Source organism: Monodon monoceros, unplaced genomic scaffold (genome assembly GCF_005190385.1).
Source record: "Monodon monoceros isolate NGI ecotype Baffin Bay Population unplaced genomic scaffold, NGI_Narwhal_1 Super_Scaffold_20, whole genome shotgun sequence".
Taxonomy (NCBI): domain Eukaryota; kingdom Metazoa; phylum Chordata; class Mammalia; order Artiodactyla; family Monodontidae; genus Monodon; species Monodon monoceros.
In genome coordinates, this window is record NW_021703777.1 from 91645720 (window position 1) to 91658405 (window position 12686).

Sequence of the window (12686 nt, forward strand, 5' to 3'; positions counted from 1 at the left end):
AAGGCTTGTGGACTTGGTGAAACTATGAATAGTTCCACATGACTTGGGATTTGGTTTGTGTGTGTGGAGAGAAAGAGAGGGGGAGTGGGGAAGGAGGGGGAGGGAGAGAGAGAGAGAGAGAGAGAGAGAGAGAGAGTTGGTGTGTAGGTGATGGCAATGGAGAGTTGGCTATCACTAGCCCATAATAATGTGAATCAGAAAAGTGTGCCCCTAACTGGACCAGCTATTTGCAGTCAGTCTCCCCTAGGGCAAATACCTAATGTTGTGGCCTTGAAATAGAGAATGCAAAAGAGATAGAGAAAGGACAAGAGGTAAGACTGAATACATAGTGAAGCCATTTGGGTTCTGAACTCGACTTTCTCCCATGATATGTGGAGCCATTAAAGAGGTTTTACAAAAGAACAAAACCAGCAGCAGAGAGAAGTCAGGAGATGATAGGAGTCGCAGTGAGGTCCAAGACATAACTTACAACTCCCTTTTCTGTAACTGACTTCATGTTCTCTCAAGAAATAAAAGGAATTAAATTAGTCATTGTAGGACAATTTATGCTCTGCTATGGTTTTAAAATCTCTTTTATCAGTTTAATCACAAAGGAACTCAGAATTTGTTTCCTTTTCTCCTGCTCTTAACTTAGGAACTAAGTTTTGAGGTGGGAATGGGCTATTTACATACCAACCTGGCCTCACCTCCAGACCCATGTGTTGATATCAGATGCCTCTTCTATCTCCCAGAGATGCCCCTCACCCTATCTGGTCTCTGGATATCCTGTAATGATGTCTACAGAAGTGCAATTGGTGGTGTCTAGGTATCTTGGTGGTGTTTTAGGTATCTCGTCATACCTATTTAATCAATAAACATTTAGGGGTACCTAATATATACCAGGCAGTGTTCTAGGTTCTGGAAATATACAGTAATAAGCAAAAGAGGCAGAAATCCCTGCCTGATTGTGTTTACATTCTACTTAATGTTGACATCTGTGCCACAGCTACTAGTTCTAGATCCAAGTCCCTGCCCCTCTGTCCTTCTCATCTCAACCCCAGTCCTCCATTTGTTTGGGAGTCCACTTAACTCCATCTAGATATCTTCTTTAGTCTCATGTAAACTACTTCCCATGCATCGGAATTCACTGATGTCTTGCTAAACGCCATTTTGAAACTTCCCTAGGCTATGTCATTATGAGTGGAGAATAATGCTCCTCCGAAGCCATTCAGTTCCCCTTTCCCTGGCTGACACCCAAGGCAGAAGACAGCTTTCTATGCCCTCTTTTCTCGCCACTGTTTCCTTATGTTATGTCCCTCTAACATCTTACTTCAATCTCATGATGTAGTCTTAACTGCAAAAAGTTGTAGCTATTTCAAAGAGGAAATATATCAAGAAGTATTATGAAACATTGTCTTTATTAAACTATGATCCCACTCTAAGTTCATCACTACGAATCTAACACAGGAGCTGTGAGTGAGGAGAAATTTAGGGCAAAATCACACAGGCTGATATGCGATAGGTGATGTAGTTGTAACACTGTGGATGAAGTCTAAGTATCTTTCTGGGTAACTGGTGGCATTGTTCACAAACACAGAGGACAACAGGAAAGATGCTTGGCTGTTTTGCCTGCCGGTCTTGCGGTGTTTGGGGAATATTTGATCGAAGATGTCCATCTGTGCTTCAAAAACTGGGCTGAGGATCCATATGTGTAAATCCTAAGCACAGAAGTGGTATTTGAGGCCATGGAGAAATCATCTCATCCAACCCCCTTCCCCCACTGTCACCAACTCATTTTACAGGTTCAAAGCCTGAGGCACAGAGAAGCTTACTCAGTGATGTATGCAGGGTCAAATGGCCACTTTTTGGCAGAGCAAACTAAATTTTTCTTTACTCCCAGCCCAGCAATGAGGTTCAAGATAAGTTGGGAAGATAATGTTTCATATGGAAAGAGATGAAAAAGGAAACAAAATCTACACATTTCAACCAAAATGTTAGGCTCAGAGATATTATACATGTGAAAGAATTTTAAACTATCCCTGGATGAACTGCTATATGTGCTTCCTGAAACAACTGCCACATTTACTTGTCATCTAAGTGAATTCATTAAAAAACAGAGCAGCCCCCAGGGCAAGAGATCCTTTGCATAAATTAGGTGTGAGGGACAAAAAGCACGTTTGAGACGTCCTTATAGGAGAGAGTAGAAATGTTGGTTTGTTGTAGAATTGAATAACTTCCTAGAACAAACATTTTAGAGTCTGTGGCTGTGTTTCTGTAACATGAATAAAAATGACTGCCCAAGGGAAGGATAGCACATCCAGGGAGGAAAAACTGCGTACTCCCCCAACATTGCTTCTCAAATATCTAAGCAATCAGTTCTTCTGAAAAAAAGTCTCCAAAGCAAACCCTGTGTCTTCTCCTTCAGACTGATTGATCAAAGAACAATTGGTGGCACCATGACACCCTAACAATTCAGACATACACCTCTAGAGAGTCATCAACTGGGGCTCATTTTCTGCTATCAGTTGAATGCAATTACTTCTTTTTCACTCAATTATGTCGAAGGGTCTAATAGGAAAATTGGTTCTGTAATTTTAAGAGCTTGCAGATTAAGAACAGTAGAAATTTCCATAAGTGTCTCATGGTGGGGGAGCAGTCCTCCCAACCCTGACATGCTAATTTGCTGCTCATCCTTTAGGCCCAAGTCTAATAGCCCAATACCTCATGTTCTCTATGTAAGGTCTGAATATTCAAGATGATAAAACACAACTGGCTCTGGAAGAATAAGTTACAGAATGATAGGTTGTCATACATTAAATTATCACCTGAGTTTTGAAACATAATCTACCATCCTGTGAAACAACACAAATTTTTTTCTCCAGGGTAAAAAATATCAAAACAAGAAAAAATATTTCAAATGTACTCCAAACCCCAATGCCCACATAAATCTGCAAGGGAATATGTTTATCATTCATTCAATCATTCATGTAATAACTAGAGCTAGGTTCAAAGCCCAGCTCTACTATTGGTTACATGCAAATGTTAGGCTCAGAGATATTACACATGTGGAAGAGTATCTGTTCCAGATACTCAGCTAGGCTGAGTAGAGAAATGGTTTTAAAGAACATAAACACTGCTCTCAAGGATCTTACAATCCAGGGTGGAGCTAGACATGCAAATAAATTATTATCATATAAGTAACTGGGTGATGAAGATGATGATGGCATTGTGATGTGCACCAGGGGGCTACGAGGAAGGAGGAGGTAGGTCAGAGAAGGCATTCCAACAGAGAAGAAACTTCAGAAGGCCTTAATGGAGAAACAGGAGACACCTAGGCAGTTACAGAAAAGACGGGGTGTCACACAGGTGAAAGCCATGGCAAAGACCATTTATGAGAAAATGACAAGGTAAGTAGTACCTTGTGTCCACAGGTTTGTTGTATTTTACCATATGCCCCCTCACTTGAGTGATGACCTCTTTAGAGTTCTATTCTTCTCTCCCAGAACCCCTACTGTAATCTTCAACTTAAGACTCTCCTGTACATGGACCGTGTCTGCCCAGACTTTGCCATCCCTAGCTCAGATTTTAACACTGGGTCCGCTAAAGAAAGGATTTGGTATAGATGACAGTAAGGTAAGAGTATCTTGGGTGCGAGTTAGAACTGGATTCAAATCTCACCTCCCCTCTACTAGCTGTATGACACTGAGTATATGTTTAACTTTCTAGCCTCTCTTTATTCATCTGTACTGTAAAGATGATAACTTATTGGGTCATTTGTAGATTCAATAGTCAATACCATCTATCTCTAAACAATGACAGAGAACATTTTCTTCAATGAGAATATCCAAAGGTAAATTTTGGGCAAATTTGATATTTCACATTTTTATGGATATGTTTAAAATATTCAAACACACGGGCTTCCCTGGTGGCACAGTGGTTGCGAGTCCGCCTGCCGATGCAGGGGACACAGGTTCGTGCCCCGGTCTGGGAAGATCCCACATGCAGCGGAGCGGCTGGGCCTGTGAGCCATGGCCACTGAGCCTGCGCGTCCGCAGCCTGTGCTCCGCAACGGGAGAGGCCACAACAGTGAGAGGTCCGCGTACCGCAAAAAAAAAAAAAAAAAAAAAAAAAAAAAAATATATATATATATATATAAACACAAGCTTGTAATAAGTTATATGTTATACACTCCTAGGTAAAATAATGTTTTATGAAAATAGTGTTTGAATTTAAAATGTTGCTTTTTCAACTCATATTTTGTGAATCTATTTTATTCTAATTGTCCATATACATATTCAACATCAGCGCCTTTATCATCACAGAAGATAAGTTTCAACTCATCTAACACCAATTACCAAAGCACATCATCCTCACTTACTTGAAATATAGCACTTTTTATGCTATAATAGCCTTGTATAATACTGTCTCTGGAATTTTATCCCAGGATGCAAGGGCCATTTGCCTTCCCTGAATGTACTATTAAAAATTCCAAAGATTTAGTCCAGCTAGACAAAATAAAGAACTGGAAAATGAGAAAATTAAATTTAGGAAAAAGACAAGGAAAGAAGAAAGCGGGGGAAAGAGGAGGAAGTGGGGAGAGAATAAACAAATATTGCTATGTCTAAAATGTTATTAATATGATTATAAAATCATTACAAATTTAAAGTTAAACATGAACCAGAAGATAAATGATATTCTAAGAAGAAGTGGGGTGAGAAATTAAGAAGTAGAATCATCCTAAAGTATTCATATTACTCAAGAGGCAATCAGGTTTTCTTTTGTTCTTTTTTGTTTTCAGTCATAAATAGACACACACGCATTTAAGAACTTCTTTTAAAACAAAGAGTAATCTCACTCTACTTCATTTTTTCTTTCCCCAGAACAATCACTTCCATTTCTTTGAGCTGAATATTCTTATTTGCCTTCTCCTTCATATCATAATTTTACCACTATTACTTGCTTTTTAGGTTTTAGGTCTAACCTGTTGACTTCTCCATGGAAGTCAACACACACACACACACACACACACACACACACACACACACGAGCTCTCACATACACTCCCATATTTTTATTGCCCTCTACTTCCCAACATAATTAAATACGTTTACATTATTGTGATCATGAAAGTGCTATTCACAGATTACGACAGACTAGTTGGTAATGATTAGTTATCCTTTCTTAAAAATGTTAACTTTTGGAAAAGGCTCTTTCAGAAAGACCCAGCAGAGCTCAGAGTTAAAGAGACAGTAGGAACAAAATCCCCTAGTGTCTCATTGTAGGTGATGGTAAATGGAGCCATTTCTGCTTCCATGCCTTGGTTCATGTACCTATTCTTGCATGAACACAGTGCCATATAAAGGTCTCTGAGTTAATATATATACTAAATCCTAAAGAATAGCACCCTATCTTTTTGGAGTGTTTCCTGTGAACTAGTACTTCAATTGTACAGCTAGAAGGCTGTTCTAGAGTTCTAGGGGTGGGCAGCTGATTTTGGATGATTTAGTACATGATATGACCAGTGGACCCAACAGCCATGAGCCCATTCCTGTACGTCCTTCACTGTAAAGTTCCCCTGGTTGGATGCTGTGTGGAGTTTATTCCTGAGCTACGGATCAGGCATTCTGTAAGTACCTGGATAGCAGTCATAGCTAAGACACTGCAGGCAAGAAAAGCAAATCTATACCTGAAATAGATGAATGACTGCTTGAAGATTGGAGGAGCCTGAGGGTGTCACATTGGCACCAAGTGGCCAGATGGTGTCTTGAATAAAAGTGCCATATAAGAGTTTGGGCTCAATGTTCTTTTTTTTTGCTGAAAAATTGGATACTCAGAGACAGAAAGAGCTGGATCAGCCTTAGTAATGGGTTGTCCATCTTGTTGCACCCATACCTAGCCTCCATCTCCACCTCTGTGCCACTCCAATCATGTGCCCATCATGCCAGTTCTGAGTGACCAATTGTTAACTGGTAGAGTAATGCTGTCTATGTGAGTCTTCAGTGCCTTTTCTAAGTAGATACTGTCTGTTAGGCATTATGATACAAACATCTGTTAGGCTGATGATACAAACATCTTCACAATTTGTGCCGACCTTCCTATGTCCATCTCCATGCATCTATCTCAAAGAATCTTGTCTTCCACTCCCACCTCCCACCACCAGAGGGTCAGGCCATTTGCCACTGCCCAGGAATCAGTATAGTCTCCTCAGGCCACTACTCCTTCCACATCAAGTAGATGAGTAGGTACCCTGCTGGCAGCTCCACCCACTGGGAGGATTTTCCCTCCCCATCCACTGTCCTCGGGGGTACCTCCGAATGGGGTTGTAACATATTTATCATCTATTTTCAGCTTCACCCATGTATCAAGCCAATCCATTCATAAGCCAAACTCACTTTTATTCCTCCTCCTTCAAATGTTCTTACAAAACTCCCTTAAATGTGCAAGCAAGGGAGGGGATATTTGTGCAACTGTGGAGGGTGACTTGTAGCATCCACATGCCCTCTGGTCCTTCTAATAAGTCCATCATCCCAGATGGCCATTTCTACTGTATGATGGACAGCAGCTGGACTTGTCCAACTTCATGGCTTGGTGGGTATGTCAGAACCGAGCTCATGATGAGAGGTTCTGGCTATAGGGTCACTTGGTACCTAATGGTAAAATGATCCATTTCTACCAGGGCCTAATAACACACCACAAGATGTTTCTCAAATAGCATGCAAACTTCTGTGATAGATGGTACAGTCTTACTCCAGAATCCCAGGAGTTTTTGTGGCAATTCTCCCACTGGAGCTTGCCATAGACTCCACACTGCCCCCTTGCCCACTATAGACACTTCCAACACCACAGAGTCTGCAGGACCATAGAATCCAATGGCAGCGCTGGTTGTCTCTTGATCTAGATATTCTATAATGTCCTTTTCTGCTCCAGGTCCCACTGAAAGCTGACAGCCCCCAAACCCAACCACTATCCCCCAACATAATTAAAATGCCTAAAATATTAATGACAAATGTTTACATTGGGATGTGAAACACTTAAAACACTGCTTCTGCTCACCAAAAAGTTGATGATGTTGTTAACAAATATTCTGGCTTCTGGCTGTGTAGTATCATGATGTGCATCTCCTTAGTTGGCATTCAACTCTCACTTCTTAAAATTTTTATGTTCTACCAATTGTATTTGGAATACGACTCAAGACTGTTCATGCACATTGTTTTGTTAAAAATGCTGTGTTTAGACTTGTGGGCATAATTTTTTTTTCTTTTTAAACATTGGCCCAAAAATATTGCATTTAAAATGCTCTGTGAAGTCTAGGTATTAATAATGAAGAGGTATTCCACTGGGAAAATACTAATTGGGAGATATTCTGTAGGATTTTTCTGCCATAGCTTAAATTCTGATAAGTACAATGGAGAGAAAGGAAACAGGAAGGAAGATCAGGAAGGTGGGAGAGGAAACAGGTGTTAGCAAGTTCAAGAGGGTGGTTGAGAAAGGTCTCACTGAGAAGATGAGAGATGAGTAAAGATTGAGAGAGGAGAGAGAGTAAGCCATGAGGTAATTTCGCAGGGAGAAAATCAACATTTGGGAGAAGAAATAGGATATCTGAAAGGCCCCAAGGTAGGAGTATGTCCAGAGTCTTTGAGCACAGCAAGTTCAGAATGACCACAGAGACAGAAGCTATATGAGCAGGAGTGAGTATAGCAGGAGATAAGGGGAGAGAGGTAAGAAGGCAGGGAGGGGACTTGGTAGATTACAGGAGGGCTTTGCAGGCTGTTGTAATCACTATGGATTCTGCTAAGAGGTTGAAGGTCATGAGTTTTGAGCTGAGGAGACAATAATACATTTCATCAATTCTAAGGCATAGCTTTGGTTTTGTTTTTCACATTTTAACATCACTGAAATAAAGACATGTCTAGAAATCAATGTTGTGTTAGTGGGTAACTTTTTTTCTAACTTAGTCATACATAAAATAATGATGTGTTGTAAAAATCTATGTTGTCTTAACTTTGAGGAATGTAGTAATCTGACTTACATATTAATAGTATCAGTCTTGCTGCTGTTTGAGAAAAGACAAAAAGATACCAAGGGCTTCCTAAAAAGAAACCTAAATTATTTGGGAAAATAAATAACATATTTGTACAAATTTTATGGGTCAAATAAATCACATGGGGAGTTCGAATATATTTTGAACTGAATTATAATGAAGAAAAACATAAAATTTTGTTCTTGCATAGAAATATGGAGATTTAAATGCTTATCTTGGAAAAGAAAATCTATTTACTAATATACAGTGTATAATGAAAAATGCTTAGGATGAAAATATGTTCATAACAATACATTTAAAAGTGTAATACACAAAGTATAGTGTTTATCAGAGAATCTTGGGTTTATATGTATTTGTTTGTACCTCAATTGTCCATTAAAAATTACTATACAGTAGAAATTTCTACTACTAGCATGTTTATGCTTGAAAAAAGGAATGCTATAAAAATATACAAAAGCAAGATGCTGTTTTTATTCTTATTTGTCTTATTTATCTTTGATTCCTCTTCACAATTGCCCACATCTCAAGGTTAAATGTGCACAGATAATTTGTGGGGAATCAATTTCCGTATCCTCAACATATGTCATATTTCCTAATGTTAAACTGTCCAAGAAAGTGACTGGGAGAATCTCCCCCTTCACTTCCTGTTTCATAACCAGTTATCCTTGGTTTCTGGAAAGAAGAACATACCCTCATTCCTAATGTAACTATGGTGAGTTGCTCTACAGAGGAGAACCTCTGGTGTATGTAACAAAAGGAGAGTTCAAAATAGGAATGTCAGGGAAGCCTCCCTCAATCAAACCTTGATAATCCAGCCCCACCCATATCAACAAGAGACACATTTCCAACAAAATTTACCTTTTGCATTTAACATATAGTAGCAATATTTTAATGTTTATGTTGTTTTTTATCAATTACATATTAATTTTTGAATTGAGAATCTCATCCAGAGGAAACTACAAAACACTTAGAGCTTGATGTCCACAAAAATAATTTTACTTTCCAATTTTTTACATATATTTGCCACAGCAAAGGACGACGGTGGATCAATAAAAGTCTTTCAAAATAAATATATATTGGGACAATATATAGGTAAATTGTAATGGAAAAATAATTTCAAAGAGATTAAAAAATGATGCCTACTGACCACCTGTGAGAGTTTGTGCATATCTTTAAAGTGGATATTTATCATTGAAAATATGTACTTTTCTACAAATTTAAAATGTGAATAAAAAAGGAAAGTGGAGTATTATTAAAATGCACATTACCGGGCTTCCCTGGTGGTGCAGTGGTTAAGAATCTGCCTGCCAATGCAGGGGACACGGGTTCGAGCTCTGGTCCGGGAAGATCCCACATACCACGGAGCAACTAAGCCTGTGCACCACAATTACTGAGCCTGCGCTCTAGAGCCCGCGAGCCACAACTACTGAAGCCCGTGTGCCTACAGCCCGTGCTCTGCAACAAGAGAAGCCACCGCAGTGAGAAGCCCACGCATCACAATGAAGAGCAGCCCCTGCTTGTCGCAACTAGAGAAAGCCCGCGTGCAGCAATGAAGACCTAACACAGCCAAAGACAAAGAATAAAAAAAATTTTTTTTAAATGCACATTACCTTAACATTTATTGAATATTTACTATGTGCTTGGATCTTTGCTAAGTAGTTTCATAGATACCCTATTTCATTGTCACAAAATGACTGCAGGACAGATATGATGCCCAAACAATAGATGTGGAATTTGAGATACACAGAGGTTAAGTATCATGCCAAGGACCACCCACCTACTAAACTGCCAAACTGAGAATCTAACTGAGGTCTCTGGACACCATCTCAAATGACACAGCTACCTATGTTTTTCTATTTTTGCTTCAATAATAACAATTTAAATAATGCATCAGACATACTTAATAAGCATCATTTTTGGCATCAATTCATGCATAAGAAATAGAAGTTGTGGTTTCTTGTAATCTAGTTGTAAAATAGGCTATGCCATAATGCTTTCATTCAAATCCTTCCTTTTCCCCTGTTTCCTTCCTTCTTTCCTCCCTTCCTTCTTTCCCTCCTTCCTTCCTTCTTTTTTTTCTTCTTTCCTTAAATAAATGACTACTGATTTTGCTGCTTCTCTGACACTTTACTTAGCACTGAGAGGTCTATGCCTTATCTTAAGTATATAAACTCACAGCAAAACTTACAACAAGAAAATTTTCTGTTGTAGGAGTTCAGAAGGGAAGGAATCCTGTATGCTAGTACTTAGGTATTTCTTGAGTTGTACAACTAGTTAAAGTCACTTTTAACTGTAACTAGTGCTTATAATTTAACGAACAATTATCTCAAGCTCATTAACTAATTGCCTTTAACCACTCTTTCCTCACAAGAAAGAGAGGGAAAAAAATCACCCTATGTGACTGAGAGTCTCAGGGAAATAAAATATTAAAGGGATATGAACTTCTTAAGAGCATATAAATAAGACCAGCAGGGGCCCTGTAGGTCAAAACTCAACTGCCACCCCGACTCCGGGCTCTCACTGTCCCCTGTACATTCCTCCCCATAAGCTTTAGTGTAATTATCTTTGGCACCTCTGTCTCTGTCTACTAAGTGATAAGGTCTTTGAGGGATCCTGAAGCATCTCTAGTGCTTAGCAGAGGCTGGATAGTAGGAGGTTCTAAATAATGTGTGTTTCATCAATTAATAAAAGCACCACTAGAGTAGTATGGCGTGAAGGAGGGGAGAAACCACTCACAGGTTAAGTGACATTGTCTTGACATAGAATTCTACCAGTTTTTGAAGTCATTTCAAGAATGGGAGGAATGGTGGCCTCTCCTCCTCTCAGATTCCCTGAAAATGATTGATATAATAAGGAAATAAGGAAAAACTTACCCCCTACTGGAAACCAGGGCCAGATGACATGCACAGAGATTTCTATTAGATGTGATAAAGACAAATATAAAGTACTTCAACAATGGAGAGGTTTATTTCTCACTCACGGGATAGTCCAAATGTAGGAATCCCAGGTGTAATATACTATTGCACGTGGCTAAACTCTGGTTTATTCTATCTCATTCTGCTGTCTTAGTATGTGGTTCCCATCTATGTCCAAGGGGACTGTTCTAGCTCCTTCCACCACACACACATTCTACTGAGCAGGAAGGGAAAAGAAAAGGAAAGTGTACTTTCTTTCCTTTTAAATGCATAATGTTGCACATACCACACCTACTTTTCTATCATTTGCCCCAATCCAATCATCTGGTCAAAACCAACTGGAAGGGAGGCTGTTTATATTGTCTTTGGCAGGTCGGCCATGTGACTTACTAAAATATTTAATTCTGTAGAAGAAAAAGAGACATTTACTGGAGGAAAAGCTAAAAGTCTGTGCTGAAGTATAATTTGGACATAATTTCATAGATTAATATGAAAGTCGATAGAAATTCCTTTCATAAGAAGAGGAAGTGTTTTCTGTGAAAAAAAAAATGGAAGAGAACTTGATAAAACCATGCCTACCAAAAGTCTAGTAGAGGAGGTGGGGTGGATTGTGTCATTCTCAAAGACCCCTGGTAAAGATGGGACAGTTCTGATGCCAGAGGTCACAGAGAGCAGAAAGTCCATAGCACCATCTGTGGGTGTCAGGAAAACAGAATTATCCAGAAGGCCCCTGGGAGTCTCGACAAAATGGCAAAGTGATTACTCAGCCTAGAAAAAATTTTGACATTAGCTCCCTTTTCAATCCCCACCATCCCCCTATTCCTCATGGCTGGGTCTCAGAAGTGGCTAAGTGGATATAGAATAAATCAAAACTTTTCCTTCATTTGGGCCTGTAAGAATCAGACAGGAAACCTTACTGACAGGACTCATTTCACCTACACAGTCTACACAAAACCAGCAGAGCTCTTTCTTCTTAAAGATGAACAAAAAGGGAGAAATATTCAGACATAAGAAAGATACCATGGTTCAAAAGAAAGAGAACAGTCTGAGGAAGGTGCAAGTGCATGTCAGTGGAAGAGATTTGCTGCAAGAAACGATATTTTTGAAAATATCTCAATTTTTTCTTGACAAATTAGACAAGACATCCATCGCAAAACAAATAGATTAGGCAGTCCTAAAAAAAGCACCATCTAAGATCAGGAAAGAATTCTCAGGGATCAAACATATAATTTCTGAATTAAAAAGTTCAATGTAGATAGTAACTGAATACGATGGAAGAACAAATTAGTGAAGAAAAGAACTAGCCTAATCAATTACCCTGGGTGTCACAATGCAAAGCTAAAGAGAAAAAAACAATGAGAGAAAAGATTCAAATAAAATTTGAAAACGCAAGCGTGATTAGTGTGTAAACATAACACTTCACACTTTGATAGGTCCTCCAAGTACCAGGAAAAATTAGTATTGTCTCTGATATATACTCAATAACATTTTTCAATTTCAAAAATAAAGGAGAAAAACTACTGTTTGCATCTACTCAAAATAAGAAGGAAGAGAAAGAAGTGACAGAGGGAGAAAGGACATAAATGATGTATTTTAACCTCCAATAAACGTAAGTTTAAAATTGTCAAAGACTGTAATCTTGTTCACTTGTCCACAGCACGTAGGAGATACAGGCAGAAAGTAGGTGCTCAACGGATAGGTTGAAGAAATGAAATTTCAGTGTTTTAAGTAGACAAACTTTTGACCAAAAA